At 37.8% G+C, this 16,481-nt stretch overlaps 1 protein-coding gene across 1 annotated transcript in view; it reads left to right on the top strand.

The window, feature by feature from the left end:
• The first annotated feature begins 2,215 nt into the window (after positions 1 to 2,215).
• Positions 2,216 to 16,481, top strand: part of SGCD (sarcoglycan delta) — a 611,526-nt gene continuing 597,260 nt past the window's right edge. The window contains exon 1 of the mRNA XM_020898146.2: positions 2,216 to 2,306. The gene's annotated coding sequence lies outside the window, so the exon portion shown is untranslated. The remainder of the gene's footprint in view (positions 2,307 to 16,481) is intronic.

The following is a 16,481-nucleotide window of genomic DNA, read 5'->3' on the forward strand; positions in this document are numbered from 1 at the left end:
AAAGGATAATAATCATTTTTTAAAGTTGGAAGATCTCTGTAGGGCATGTATTTTTGCCCAGCAGTGAAGAGACTCTGCACTCTTAAAGTACAAGAAGAACTGGTGATGAATTAGACCCAGATGCAAAGTCCTTTGCTTCCCCTGTGCCACATCTTTTCCCAAAAACATCTCTGTCCTTTTATTTGTCTAATCTTGGATCCCTTGTCTTCATCTACCTTCAGGGAGGGACAAGAAGTAAAGTCATAGAGGGAAGGGGTGGGGCCAACTGAGGAAGACCTGGAGAAAGTAACAGTGAAATTGAAACTAGTATGTAGGCAGCTTCATCCCAGTGCATGCAACATGTACTCTTTATGTGTTTCTAGAAATCATTTTGGGCATTTCATTTGTTTAATCCACAAATTCCTGTAATAATACAGGCCAGATTCAGTTGAATCTATTTGTAACAGCTGCACTGGAAGGCATTCAGGTAGTCACAGTTACATAGAATCGAGTTCACTGGGGCAGAATGCTTTTGGTTCAAATCTGGCTCAGCCACTTGTCAACTGAGACACCTTGAGAAGGTTTACTTAGCTTTTATGTTCATTCATTCAAAAATATATACTGATGTCTGTCTTTGTGCTAGGTTGTGGGGAAAGTGCTGGAAGAGATAGAAGGATACTGGAGATTAAATCCCTTGTCAATATGGAGTTTATGTTTTATTAGAGAAAAGGCAGGTAATAAACAAGGAAACCATATAGAATATCAGAAAGTCTTCAGCAAGTTTTAAACTGAGAAGGAGGAATGAAGAGATGTGGTCAGGGTTTAAAGTTTTAAATAATATGATAACAAGAGACCCTGCTGAAAAGGTAACACTGTGACAAAAATATAAAGTGCTGATGGGAAAAAGAAGACTCCAGGTACAGGTACTCCAGGTATAGCTCTCTCCAGGAACTGTGAGAGCTCGAATCTCCAGTAGCCAGAGGCTTGTTGGAGGAAGCATGGCTGGAGATGAATAAGTGGGACAAGTGGGAGAAAGGCAGTGGAAACAGTGATGACTATGTGAATGTCAGTGTGACTTTTGAGCAGGGTAGTATCACTGTCTTACTCAGGGGGCCGTGTGAGAGTGACAGCCATGATTTGAGCACACCTGCTGTACAACCCTGTAGGTCTATGATGATGCTTTGGACCAGTGTGCTAATATAAAGGGGGTGACAGGAGTGATCAGCTGCTGGATTTATCCTGAAGACAGAGCCAGCCACCAGAATTTGCTGATCTTTTAGAGGACATGGATGGCAGAGAAGAGTCAAGGTTGACTGGAAAAACTGGGGACTGACTAATGGGGTGAATTATATTGGCATTGACTGAGAAGGCATAAACTAGGAAGAGTGTGGGCCTTCCTTGCCTTTGGAAGGATGTTAGTGTTTGGGCATGCACTATCTGACATATCTGTTAGAATTCCAAGTACAAATTTTGAACAGTCCATTAATAGGGGAATCTGGAGTTACCTGAAATATCTGGGCCTGGATCAGAGTTGTCAGTATATAATAGTATTTTCAGCTGTGGAACTTGAAAACGCCCCCTGGTGGACAAGTGTACTTGGAAAGAAGGTTCAGGGCTGAGTTCCAGGATGCTCTTATGTTGGGGATAGGGAGTTTGAATAGATCTAACAGATATAACCAACAGGCTGTGGCCCTCTTGATAACAAGCAAGTTTGGGTCTTAGAAGCCGAATATTTTAAGATAAAGAAGTGATGTATTGTCCCTTTGTCTCATTTTAGTATTGACCATAGTGTAAATTACTTTGCTTGTATTTACTAGGATATGCTTGCTCATTGGTTGAAAATATACCACAGATAATGAGTCACCATGAGAAAATCACATTTCCTCTCTGACCTTTAGTTTCCCTATGTGTTGAGTGAGCAATTTTGGCTAGTCATGTCTTCAGAAAATGTCTAACCTTGATATACTATGACTTTTTCTGATTTGGTATGATTCTTTATGATCAGGACTGAATCCATTCAAGTAACTATGTGTGTTACATCAGTCAGAATACAATGACTTTTGTTTAATTTCTTTACACCAAATGATCTGGAATCTAATATCATTGTTGTATTTTTGTTTTTGGTATTGTTTTGAATATCTTCTTTCACTTGTGATCTTGTAGACCTGGAAGAAACCTCCATCCTCAAGGACTTGGAAAAGGCTGTCCTGGAACCTGCGTGGAGGTTACAAAAACCATCCCTCTGGTGGTGGCCTGAGCAGATTATTTCAACCCCAATGTTGCCCTGAACGTTGCATTCAAGATTTGAGAAGATTAGGATTGCTAAGGTATGGACTTGTGACTTTAATCTTTTTTGAAGGCAAATACATTTAAAGATAGTTAATCATTTTCACAGCCTTCTCTCCTCATCTGCTCTTTTCTTTTTCTCTTGCCTTTCTCCCTCTCTCCTTTTAAGCAATGATTTGGTCTTTTGTTACCACCTTGTGGGATGTGATGGGATGGATAAAATTATAATGGGAGAAATGGAGGGCTACCCTGTCTCAGTAACAGAGTTGGTCAGAGGGGAGGCAGTCTAAGCATGAAGACAAATTTGTGCAGATATCTTTGATAGAAAAAAGAAATTGAGATTGTTCCTTATGTGATAAGAGACATGTAAAGAAGTGGTGCATGTGATAAACTGTGTATTTCCATGTTCTATGTCCACAGGAAACTTTTGGCAAAATGTTGTATTATATCTCAAGTGTTTGAAGATAATTGCCTTTATATATCTTTTAGATGCATACCTGGGCCAGGGTTTGAATCTTCTAAGTTTAAGTTGAGTCAGGTGATCCCATCTTCTTTTCTAGTTACAATGATAATCATTCTTTGTGTGTGTGTATGTATTGTATATATGTACATACACATACTTACATATGTATGTGTTATATATGTATTTCTATATATATATGCTGCTAAGTCACTTCAGTCGTGTCCGACTCTGTGCGACCCCATAGATGGCAGCCCACTAGGCTCCGCCATCCCTGGGATTCTCCAGACAAGAGCACTGGAGTGGGTTGCCATTTCCTTCTCCAATGCATGAAAGTGAAAAGTGAAAGTGAAGTCGCTCAGTCGTGTCCAATTCTTTGCAACCCCATGGACTGCAGCCTACAAGGCTCCTCCGTTCACGGGATTTGCCAGGCAAGAGTACTGGAGTGGGGTGCCATTGCCTTCTCTGTTTCTGTATATATACACACATACAATTTGTTGAGTGTTGTATACTTGTTCTGTATATGTATAGGGATATATATAGAGATCATACATATATGATCATATATATGATATGTATGTATGATATAAATATATGGATGATATGTATATAGAGCATATATATATATATATATATGATATGGATATATGATCTATATATATGGAGGGTGGTGGGGAGAGAGGAACAGATGGAGGGAGGAGAAAGAGAGCCCTCCAAAACCACCACTCATGTCATGCTTATTGTGAGTCAGGCATTGTACTGTAAAGTTTGAAAAGTCACAAATACAACTGATAACAACCATCTGGAATAGAGATGTCTGTTCTGGGAAGCCAGAGAAGAGATAGCTAAAAAGATTTTTTAAGGTTGCAAAGCCAGAAGGGGTCAGGGTCCAGACCCTTTCCTAGACTTACTAGAATTTAAGTCTGTGCTCACCTACTGTGTAGTATAGTGGGTCTGTATCAGCCTAGGAGCACAGGAGCACAGTCCAAGAGAAACTGGAGAATATCTCAGGCAATTCAACTGACAACTCATTTGCTGTCAATTTAATATGCCTCAAAGAAAAAAAGTGCTTATAACACAAAGGCTTCTGGAAACTGGGAGAGCAAGGTAACTGAGGTGTTGGCCTGGCTTCCTACTTGTGGCACCATAGGCTTCACCATTTGTGCAAGATGGAGGCCCACAGCTGATGAAAAATTATTTGTAGCCACAAGCTTGCTTTTATTGATTCTTTGAATTTGTCACTGCTGGTATAAGTGTGGTGCACACTTTCAGTTGCTCATGAATAGACCTTTCTATTAGGATGAACCACATACACTTTCTGTCTGGTTTTTGTAAAAACCTCCAGTGCCTGTGCTTTAAGCTCTCATGTTTATGTTCCTTATAGTACCTTCGAAAGTGTACTAACAGACTGATGAAAATGTGAGGGTGGTATTTCAAACAAACCCTTCTCTTCCCTTTATTCAAGTTTTTTTTTTTTTTTTTAATAAAGGGAGATAGATTGTTTTTCTTTCTTCAATTTAAAGGGCATCTTTAAAGCAGATTAAGTATAATTACTATTTATGGATTCATTTGCCATTAACAAGATTTCAAAGGTAAGTTAACAATCAGAAAAAAACCCTACAATATACCTTTTTTGAGTGCTTGCACCAGTATAAACATCCTACATAATAGATGTATCATTGCGGTGCATTTCTCAGCCCACACATCCTAGATCTGTTGGAAAGGAAAGCTGCAAAGGCTTGTCCTGAAAACCTACAGAAACCTAGGGGTTTGGGCTGGGATTTTGGTGACAGTTCTTTGTTCTAAGAGCGTTGATCTTTAATTCAGAATGCATGTGTTCTGTCAGGAATATTTACCTAGATGCTGAGTACTTAAATATAAATTCACTGGAGAAAGTTTTAAAGGACTTAGTCATAAAAATGTTCCTGGTTTAGAGGCCAATCAACCCTTAAGGGGAAAATAAAACTCTCTGATTGTTGACAGAGTATCAAGGAGAAAAAAGTCTCCTTTGCCATGGATGTTCATCACAGGACTAGATTCATCTGGTACTTGTATGTACATGCTCTGGTTCACAGACCAGAGGAAGAAGGAAGGAAGGAAGAAGAAAGTGAGGCAGTGCTGGCTCATCAGTCTACCATGATGCTACCTGGCTCCCATGCTCCAGTGAAAAGATTTTTCAGCTGTCTTTTCAAGTGGAGACAGTATAAATTAGTGACTATGGACTCAGACTTTTAAAAAGGCAAATCAGACTTCGCCTGAATGTTAGAAAAACTATTGAATGTTTCTAAGCCAGTGCTGTTCAAAAGTTCAGTCTATAAACCAGCAGCTTCAACATCACCTAAGCTTGTTAGACATGCTGATTCTCAGGCCCTTCACCCCCACTTATTAAATCAGAAAAGCTTGGAATGTGAGGTTCTGGGATCTGTTTTCAAACAGGCTCTCCAGATAGTTCAGACACTTTGCTAAAATTTGAAAACCACAGCTAGGCCTATTTCCTGCTCTCTGAGAAGTTAGGAAGTTTTTAAAAATAACTCATGTTCCAGAAGTAGGAAACTCTAAAAATATTAATGATTAATATATCTAAGTGTGGGTGTTCATGTGTTTCTATAACCACACACAGACACCTGTATTTGTGAATATGAGTTCAATCCCTGGGTTGGGAAGATCTCCTGAAGGAGGAAAGGGCAACCCACTCCAGTATTCTTGACTGGGAAATCCCATGGACAGAGGAGCCATAGTGGGTGATAGAGCAGGGGGTTGCAAAAGAATCATGCCTTAGTGACTGAACAACAGCAGTTGTCTTCTAAACAATAACTGTATGTGTGTGTATATGTGTGTGTGTGTGTGTGTGTGTGTGTGTGTGTGTGGCATTGAAAGGGGGAAAATCTTTTCAAATATCAAAATACTGTTCCTGAGGTTAATCACTGCATTTGAAATATAGAAAAATGAAAATGCATATACAATAATGAAAATATTAGAGTAGCTGCAGTTATGAGTGAGTGAGTCAGTGGGAAGGAGCAGAGTTCTGAAATAGATGCATAAATGTGCAGGCAACTGGCTTTCCATAAGCGCACTGAAACAATTCTGTGAGGACAGGAGCACTGTTTCAACAGTCCTCGGGGAACTGGATATTTATATGAAGAATGAAAACTCCAAACTCCTACCTCACTCTGTATCAAAAATCAGCTTGGGTTAGATTGCAGGGTGAAAGGAAAGCTGCAACAGCACAGATAATAAAAATGTTAGAATCTCTAACTTTGTAACTTCAGGAGGCAAAGATGTCTTATAAATGACACACAAAATATCAACCATGAGAGAAGAAAGACATTGAACTTCATCAAAATTGAAAATACCTACTCCTTAAGAAAATAAAGACATGACCACAGACTGGAAGACAATACTGACAACACATATGTCTAACATATACATGAAGAGTACTTTATGAAACACCATATGGGATGACCATAAACACAAGTGATGGTGTTTACCATAAATTGTGGTCAGGGAAATGCAAATTAAAAATGCAGTGAGATGCCACCACACCTATCAGAATGGTTCAAATTAAAAGGACTGAAAGTACCAAACATTAAGGGGATACAGAGCAATCAGAACTCTGATAGAGCATTAGCAGAAGTGTAAAATGCTCTAACAACTTTGAAAGATGATCTATCAGTTTCTTATAAAGTGATACAATACCCAAGCTTCAGCAGTTCCTGTTCTAGGTATTTATCCAAGAGGATTGAAAACATTTGTCCGCACATGCTCATAGTAATTTTATTTATAGTAATCCAGCTCTGAAAACACCTCAGATCACTATCAATAGGAAAATGGATGAACTCTGATAAGTTCACAAAATGCAATATCGCAATAAAAAATGTTGATAGATAAATGTACTAAAACAGGTGAGCCTCAAAAACAGTATGAGTAAAAGTATCCCATTGTCACAAAAATACTTAGTTTACAATTTATATGAAATAAGTAATTGTCAGAACTTATGGATGCTGATAGAAATCAGATCAGTACTTGCTTCTACTAAGAGATTACCTGGGAAAGGTATGTGAGGAAAATTACTGGGGCCATGAAAATGATGTGTGCCTTTATTCGTCAAAACTGATGAAATGGCACAAAACAGTTCACTCTATGTGAATTATGTTTGTAAAAGGGCATGAAAGAACTTTTAAGCTGCCCCTTATTGAGTGGTTTGTCAAAGGTACTATTCTTTTTTACAGAATTTATTTTAAGTACAGTTGATTTACAATGTGTTAATTTCTAGTGTAAAACTGATTCAGTTATATACACACACACATATTAATATATACATATGTCTATATACATTCTTTTTCATATTCCTTTCCATTGTGGTTTGTCACAGAATATTGGATATAATTCCCTGTGCTATACAGTAGGACCTTGTTGTTTGAGTTCTTTTCTTTATGTGTGTGTGTGTGTGTGTGTGTGTGTGTGTATACATACTCATTTAATCTTTGGGATAACTCGGGTTGCTATTATAATCACAGGTCTGTTTTCTCAGTGTGACCCCTCTTGATTATAGAATATAATATAAATAGTAGTATCAGAAACTGTAAAGCATACAATTTAGGAAACAGTGTATGATACTTGGCAGAGGTGATCCCATTTAATTAAAAGCACTAAAAGGAAACTGCCTGGGATCAAGGGTAGGCTCCTTCACTTTGTTGTAATTAACTGAACTGCTGCCAGCCTTGGTTTCTTTATTTGTGGGATGCGGGTGATTCTCATGCCCACATGATACAGAGTGAAGATCAAGTGAAATTACACTTGTGAAGTGCTTGCTGGTTCCTTACAACCCCTGGGTAAATGTTAAACTGCCATTTTTGGTTGTAGAGATTATATGAGGGATGACAATCCTGAGCAAAAAGAGTAACATTTATGTGGCCTCTGAGTCATTGCGTATATCTATACATCCACTTAACTGTAGATGAAAGCAAAATACTGTCATTTTTTAAAAACTGTATCAGTTTCATTAAAAGAATTTTGGAAACTGTCAAAGAAGTTGACCCTATTGCCAAAAAAATAATAATTTAATACGCAGGAAATTGTGTTGAGAAAAAAGTTGTCATTTAATGTAGATGTTACATTTTCTCTGTCCAGAGTGATTGAAAGCCATCCTGAAACTATTTAGCCTGTTTAACAGGTATCAGCAAGGTTAATCGTCTGAGGAATGGTAAGGAGCTGAATTCCTTTATGCACCTCTCCACTTTGTGATACTGTCATAACATTTTTCATGAGACTTGGGTACATGTCTCTATTTTAATTGTGCTTTTGAAAGTCTCAGTTTCCATAGTTAAAAATTTAAGATCAGAGATGTTGCAAATATGTGCACACTAACAGTGCTTTTCCTGTAAAGTACAAATTAGTCTACCACCAACCTGCTGTGTAAGGTAGAAAATTCTCTGTTGCTGTTTGGTTGCCAAGTTGTGTCCAACTCTTTGCAACCCCATGGACTGTAGTCCACTAGGCTCCTCTGTCCATGGAATTCTCCAGGCAAGAATACTGGAGTGGGTTGCCATTTTTTTCTCTAGGGGACTTTTCCAACCCAGGGATTAAACCCTTGTCTCCTGCATTGTCAGGCTGATTCTTTACCACTGTGCCACCTGGAAAGCACCTAGAAAAATAGATAAACACATCCAAAAATGTTATCAAAGGGAAATGGAAAGCTGCTTTTGAGGGTAGTGTTTGTCCCTGTTTCTGACTGTCACCACTAAGTGTGATAAGTTGGGTAGTGAGGATAAGAACCTTTCCAGTACTGTCAGGCTGTGTGGGAATATGTGTATGGTGTGTGTATTTCCTCCTCTGGAATCTGTCTCATCGATAAATTCTTTCTTAGGCTGGTTTTACCCAAGTGTTAGTATTTGTCGTGGATCACTTTTGTATTCATCCATTTCCTTTGGATATGGAAATGATGTTTTTTGTATTTTCTGCGCCTCCTAGCATATCAGCAGAACAGTGGCTGACTTATCAAGTCTTAGGATGGCTCTTTTCTTATGGTTTTCCACAGCCTTCACTGAATTTACCCTGAAATTCATCATGCATTGAAATTTCATCTCAGATAATAAATATCTTAGTGTCAAACACGAAAGCGTCAGCAGAACTGCTTTGTGAGAAGAGAAGACTCTTGCTGGGGAATCCAGTATGTCACGTCTCACAGACGGCTTGGTTTATTTCTCTATTCAGCCAGTGTATGGTGAGCATCTGTTGTGAGCTAGGGGCTGTGCCAAGTTCGCTATTTATCTGCATGATACCTGTCCTCTCTTGGATTTCAATTTCCTTGTATGCAAAATGGCACTTTGGGTCAAGTAAGCCTAGATTTCAGCAAATAGTGCTGTATTTAATTTCAAATAAGCTGATAATTAATGTTAACATAGCAACATTTTCTGAACATGTTTGACAATTACCTGTAAGGATCAATTGAAACATAGAACATGAAGATTCTAAGAGATTGAGCTAAAGAAATTATAAAAATTCTGTATAGGTCTCCTTGTTGACTTTTAGCACTTTATACCATGAGATTTCAGAATACTGTTCAGAAAGCCTTATTTGGGATATTATCTAATTGTTCCCTCTATGTATTTGAGAGATCTCTTTTTTTATTTCTACCTCCAATACTGGCTCTTTAGAGGAGTATCTCACTTTACAGATGAGGAAATGGAGAAGCAGAGAAGTCAAGTAATTTTCTTAAAAACCACACTGGTAGGATAAGAAACTTTCTTTGGGTTGGACTCTTAAAATGCCTGTAATTAGCCCAACTCTATTCACGAAGCTTTTTACCCTGCGCTGAAGGATACCTGCTTTAATGTTTTTTGCTGATTTTAATGCTTCTGAAGGTGGCAGCATCCCTTTTTGTTCTTCTATTTTCTAACTCAAACAACTACCATTTTAGGAATAGACTCCTTTTGACAGTTACTGAAAACAAGATTTGTGTTTCTCCCCTTGAGTGTGACATTTTGCAGTCTGTTTACTTGAGTTGAATTTTATCCAAGGCCTTTGAAACTACAGAATTTGAGTTGTTGCTGTGTTCCAATCTTGTACAGATGTAGGTCTTATTAGCCAGGTTAAAATTGGAAATAGAACTGCCATATGACCCAGCAATCCCACTTCTGGGCATACACACTGAGGAAACCAGATCTGAAAGAGACACGTGCACCCCAATGTTCATCGCGGCACTGTTTATAATAGCCAGGACATGGAAGCAACCTAGATGCCCATCAGCAGACGAATGGATAAGGAAGCTGTGGTACATATACACCATGGAATATTACTAAGCCATCAAAAAGAATTCATTTGAATCAGTTCTAATGAGATGGATGAAACTGGAGCCCATTATACAGAGCGAAGTAAGCCAGAAAGATAAAGACCATTACAGTATACTAACACATATATATGGAATTTAGAAAGATGGTAACGATAACCCTATATGCAAAACAGAAAAAGAGACTCAGATGTATAGAACAGACTTGTGGACTCTGTGGGAGAAGGCGAGGGTGGGATGTTTCAAGAGAACAGCATCAAAACATGTATATTATCTAGGGTGAAACAGATCACCAGCCCAGGTTGGATGCAAGAGACAAGTGCTCGGGCCTGGTGCACTGGGAAGACCCAGAGGGATCGGGTGGAGAGGGAGGTGGGAGGGGGGACCGGGACGGGGAATACATGTAAACCCATGGCTAATTCATTTCAATGTATGACAAAAACCACTGCAATGATGTAAAGTAATTAGTCTCCAACTAATAAAAATAAATGGAAAAAAAAATAATAACCTTCTCCTCAACTCATTACTACCACCACCAGTGATGGCAAAATGGCTATTTGAACTTTTCCTGCAATTTGATGTATGTCATTTTCATGATGCAACTCTAACATCATTTAAATGTCTATCCTCTGCAAATTCTTATCAACAAGTGATCTCAGAAAGGTTTTCTCTTCAACTTGCTCATTGCTTCCTCTTTGCTGCTAAACCTGTCCCCACACTGCCCTACTCTGCCATTTCTTTTTCATGACACTTTCCGATTTTCACACTAGCAACTTCCTCAGATTTAGTCTGGATTGCAGAGTTGGTACGTGCCCATCCTATGTAGTGGGTTGGCCAAAAAGTTTCGTCGAGTTTTTCCATGATATTTATTGTGAGGATCACATGGAATTTGAAAACTGTACCACCCTCAAAAACTGTCCAGACTTTCCCAATCCATCGCCCTCCTATTCCATCCAGCTTTTTAACATTGTCTCTTTGCCAATTTCCCTCCCCTCTCCCCAACCTCAGCCTCTCCACAGGCTGTGGTGACCCTCTCCATTTTTCCAAAAAAATATGCCATGTTTTCTTAAGTCACCACTAATTTGCTCCTGCTGGTGATTTTGCCATTTCCTACCCACTGCTGCTGCTGCTGCTAAGTCACTTCAGTCGTGTCCAACTCTATGCGACCCTATAGACGTCAGCCCACCAGGCTCCGCCATCCCTGGGATTCTCCAGGCAAGAATAATGGAGTGGGTTGCCATTTTCTTCTCCAATGCATGAAAGTGAAGTCGCTCAGTTGTGTCTGACTCTTTGTGAACCCATGGACTGCAGCCCACCAGGCTCCTCCGTCCATGGGATTTTCCAGGCAAGAGTACTGGAGTGGGGTACCATTGCCTTCTCCCCTACCCACTGCACCCCTGCACATTTGTGAAAACTCCTTCATCTTTTAAGATCCAACTCATTGAAAGCTTCTGAGACTCTCTTGAGCCAATGTCATTTCTTCTCTTTTGACTTCACTGCATTTTTTTTCAAACCTTATTGTAACTCTTACTGTGAAGAGAGGTTATTGTAATATGTATGTTATACATATTGATTAGCATTATTATATTATTGTATATTTTTATATTACATTATAATTATATTATTAATATATATTAATTAACATATACATGTTTATATATATATATATATATATTATTATATTAAACTGACTGGGTTTGTAAGTCAGTCTCCATCAGTGGAAAGCAAGATGTTCAGGACAGAGTTTCTGGGGGACTTCCCTGTTCATCCAGTGGTTATGACTCGAGGAACTAAGTCAGAAACTAAGATCCCACATGTGCTGTGGTGTCACCAAAATAAGAAAAAAAGGCATTTTTTTTTTCTTCTTCTTGAGTATATCTTCTATTTCTCAGTTCTTCCTGGAACACACTAGGTCCTCAACGGACACTGGAATGGCAAAACTGTGCTTAAATTTATTGCAGAATGAATTTAATTTAGAAATAGTTTGTTTTTTCCCTCAATTATTAGTTTATTTTGGATTTTAAAGTTCTTTTATTTTTGGTGGTCGTTTTTTTATTCTGAATTTTATTTGCTTGTCCTGATGTTTATATAATTATTTTAGAGATATATCCTTATTTTCCTCCTGGCTACAGTGTCTATCCTTATTATCTTTTTTCCCCTATGTATCACTGTACTTTGCAGCCTCTTGTAAGTCCTCATGACCTTGACTAGGCAAGGTTAGCACTCATTTACCACATATTCTACCTCCCACCTTTCCTGTGCCCTTGGCAGACATCACTAGTTAATCCCAGTTTAGGAATCTTAGAATCTTCCCAACACATCACTCTAGAAATGCCATGTGATTGAAAAAAGATGTCAGAAAATTAATGACTATAATAATGGATTATATTTCTTTATCTGGAAACGGGAGCTCTTCAGTTCAGTTCAGTCACTCAGTCGTGTCCAGCTCTTTGCGACCCCATGGACTGCAGCACGCCAGGCCTCCCTGTCCATCACAAACTCCCGGAGTTTACCCAAACTCATGTCCATTGAGTCGGTGATGCCATCCAGCCATCTCATCCACTGTCATCCCCTTCTCCTCCTGCCCTCAATCCTTCCCAGCATCAGGGTCTTTTCCAGTGAATCAGTTCTTCACATCAGGTAGCCAAAGTATTGGAGTTTCAGCGTTAGCATCAGTCCTTCCAAGAAACACCCAGGACTAATCTCCCTTAGGATGAACTGGTTGGATCTCCTTGCAGTCCAAGGGACTCTCAACAGTCTTCTCTAAAACCACAGTTCAAAAGCATCAATTCTTTGGCGCTCAGCTTTCTTTATAGTCCAACTCTCACATCCATTCATGACTACTGGAAAAATCATAGCCTTGACTAGATAGACCTTTGTTGGCAAAGTAATGTCTCTGCTTTTTAATATGCTGTCTAGCTTGGTCATAACCTTCCTTCCAAGGAGTAAGTATCTTTTAATTTCATGGCTGCAGTCACCATCTGCAGTGATTTTGAAACCCAAAAATAAAGTCTATTCTTACCAGCTCTGTTATGATTATAAATAAATTTTCCATTGGACTTTTCTATGTTATTTGAAAATAATTGAATATTGACATTAATTGATATTAGCATGGAAAATAAAACTCACTTGCCATTTCTGGACTGGAAGATTTTTTTCCAGAGCTTCCAGTTATTCTTTCCAAGGTCAGGACCTGATTGCTTTTAGAACAAATATATACTCCTTACCTTCCTTGTTTCTGATGCTTCAGTCCTTCCTTAAGAAATTATGGATCTTATATTAGAATTTTGGGAAAGTTTAATAAGCCACCAGACTTGATCCATTAAGACTTAAGAAGTCAAGAAGCACTTCTGCAACATTTTACCAAATATAAAATGACTGAAGAGCTGTTTCTATAGTTTGAAAATACTATTAATGTTAAAGCCTGGAAATTTTCCAGGTTTTAAAAAACTACTTTTAACAGGTAATTTTCAAACTAGAGTCCTGAAGGCTAGGTTTAGTGGTAAAGATATCTAGATTGTGTGTCTGACAGGTGGTATCTTATCTCTGAGAAATATTTTAATGTAATTATTTTTGGTCTAAAAAATTATACAGAAAATTCTGATGGAAAATGGATTTAAAACCATAATACAGCTGGTAAAAACTCCATTCCCCAGAAACAAATATAATCTATTTGTTGTGGTCATAATTTTCTGACATCTTTCTTCTAGCAGTTTCTATAATGAAAGCACAGAATTTCTTCCCAGAAAAGGAGTTCCACAAGTACATATACATGGTCTGGATACAATTTGAGGATGTTTCAGGATTTGGATTCACTTAACTCCATCTCTGGATTAAAAGTTTGGAACCCTTCCTATAGTGATATAGAAAGTCTTGTGACCCTAATTTTAAGTAGTGCCCTTCCTCTTTTAATATTTCTTATAAAGGGTCCTGCAGGATATGTTCTATTGTCTCTGACTGCTTCATGCATAATGATAGTTTTGAGATATATCCATGTTCTTGTGTATATTAATAGATTGTTCACTATTGTCCTAAAATATCAGTGTGTGAATTTATCTTAATTTTTTGTTCGTTCTCCTTTTGATGAATATCTGGACTGTTTTCAGTTTGGGAATATTAAAAACTGTGCTGTTGTAAGCATTTGTGAACAAATCTTTGTGTGAAAATAAATTTTAATTTCTTTAAGGGTAAATATCAGTGAGTCATGTGGTAGGTATACAATTACTTTTATAGGGAACTACAAAATTGTTCTTAAATGGAGTTCACTCCCACTTGATACTCTCCCAAGGGATGGATGAGAGATCCAATCGTTCCATCTGTCTGCTAACATTATATTGTTAACCTTGTTAATTTTATCCATTCTAGTTAAGTGAAATTGTATCTCTTCTTGTTTTAATTTGCACTTCCCTGTTAGCTACTAATGATAAGCACTTTAAATTTTGCTTTATGGTCATGTGTAGATCTTTTGTAAAGAGTTTGTTCAGGTTTTTTTTTTTTTTTTAACCCAATATTTTTTGTGTTGTCTTTTTAATAATTGAGTATAGGACCTACCTCTTTAAATATTCTGGATATAAGTTCAGTGTCTTTTACATATTGCAAATAGGTTCTTCCAGTCTGTTACTTGACTTTTCATTTTCTTGATTGTGTGTTCTGGAGGGCAAGGATTCTTCATTTATTTATTCACAGTTTCAGTTGATGATCTGTGCTTTTTGTGTCTTTGCCTGAATCAAAATCACAAAGATATTTTCTTAGGCTTTCTTCTAGAAATTTTATAGCTCTTGCTTTCCCATTTAGGATTGTGGAATTAAGTTTTGCATTTTGGTCTTTTCTAATTTCAAATTCAACACAGTAGATTATAGTTCATCAGAAGTTTGACTAGTTTCCCATAGTCTAAGCAAACGTTATCCTTCTTTGGCAGGCTTTTTGCTCTACCCACTTTACCTCCAATGTCAGCAACTGCCCTCAAGAATGAAATTTTCCTCTGGAGTGAGATTCTATTGTGTTCCTTTCAATGTGTATTCTGTGTCTTTAAAGAAATTTGTGCGTTGTGATTATCTGGCTAGGCGTTATAGTTGTAGCAGGAGTGACATTTGTTTATATTTTTCTACACTCTAACCATAAGTGAAACTTTCACTCCTCCATTTTTTAAGTAAAAAATGACCATCTACCTTATTAAAAAGAACCAGTTGAACAGGAGGAAAAAACAGTTATGAAAAAAAGACAAATATTAGTAATGACATGAAATCAGTATCAAGCTAGATAATATGAAGAAGAGTATATTTAAAACTCTCTCATCAGTATCCTTGATAAGAGTTTAAAAAGATAATCTACCCATAAGACAAGTACAGAACAGGATAAAAAAGGAACAATAAGAAATATCTCTTGCAAATTCAGTATTTTTCATTAATCAAAGTTTGAAAATAAAGTATAGATCTTGTAGGACATGGAAAAAAGAAATCTAATACTAATAAGTCAAATATACAATAGTGTAGCAATCGTTCATCTCATTAAAAAGATCTCCATAGATGAGAGATAAATTTGAAAACCTGGGAGTATTTGATTGTTAAAGAAATGTATTAACTGGAGGCTCATTACTTTTCAATATTGTAGTGATTTTTGCCATACATTGACATGAATCAGCCACAGGTATACATGTGTCCCGCACCCCAAACAGCCCTCCCACCTCTCTACCCATCCCATCCCTCAGGGTTGTCCCAGTGCACCAGCTTTGAGTGCCCTGTTTCATGCACCGAACTTGGACTGGTCATCTATTTCACATTTGGTAATATATATGTTTCAGTGCTGTTCTCTCAAATTATCCCACCCTTGCCTTCTCCCACAGGGTCCAAAAGTCTGTTCTTTATATCTGTGTCTCTTTTGCTGTCTCACATATAGGATTATCGTTACCATCTTTCTAAATTCCATGTATATGTGTTAATATAATGTATTGGTCTTTTTCTGTCTGACTTAGTTCACTCTGTCTAATAGGCTCCAGTTTCATCCACCTCATATGTGTTCTTTTTAATATCTGAGCAATATTCCATTGTGTATATGTACCACAATTTTCTTGTTTATTTGTCTGCCGATGGACATCTAGGTTGCTTACATGTCCTAGCTACTGTAAACAGTGCTGCAATGAACTTTGGGGTACATGTGTCTCTTTCAATTCTGGTTTCCGTGGTGCGTATGCCAGGCAGTGGGATTGCTGGGTCATATGACAGTTCTATTTCCAGTTTTTTAGGGAATCCCCACACTCTTCTCCATACTGGATGTACTAGTTTGCATTCCCACCAACAGTGTAAAGAGGGTTCCCTTTTCTCCAAACCCTATCTAGCATTTATTGTTTGTAGATTTTTTGATAGCAACCATTCTGACCAGTGTGAGATGGTCCCTCATTGTGGATTTGATTTGCATTTCTCTGATAATGAGAGATATTGGGCATCTTTTTATGTGTCTGTTAGCCATCTG

The sequence above is a fragment of the Odocoileus virginianus genome, chromosome 3 (assembly GCF_023699985.2).
Source record: "Odocoileus virginianus isolate 20LAN1187 ecotype Illinois chromosome 3, Ovbor_1.2, whole genome shotgun sequence".
NCBI classification, from domain to species: Eukaryota; Metazoa; Chordata; class Mammalia; order Artiodactyla; family Cervidae; genus Odocoileus; species Odocoileus virginianus.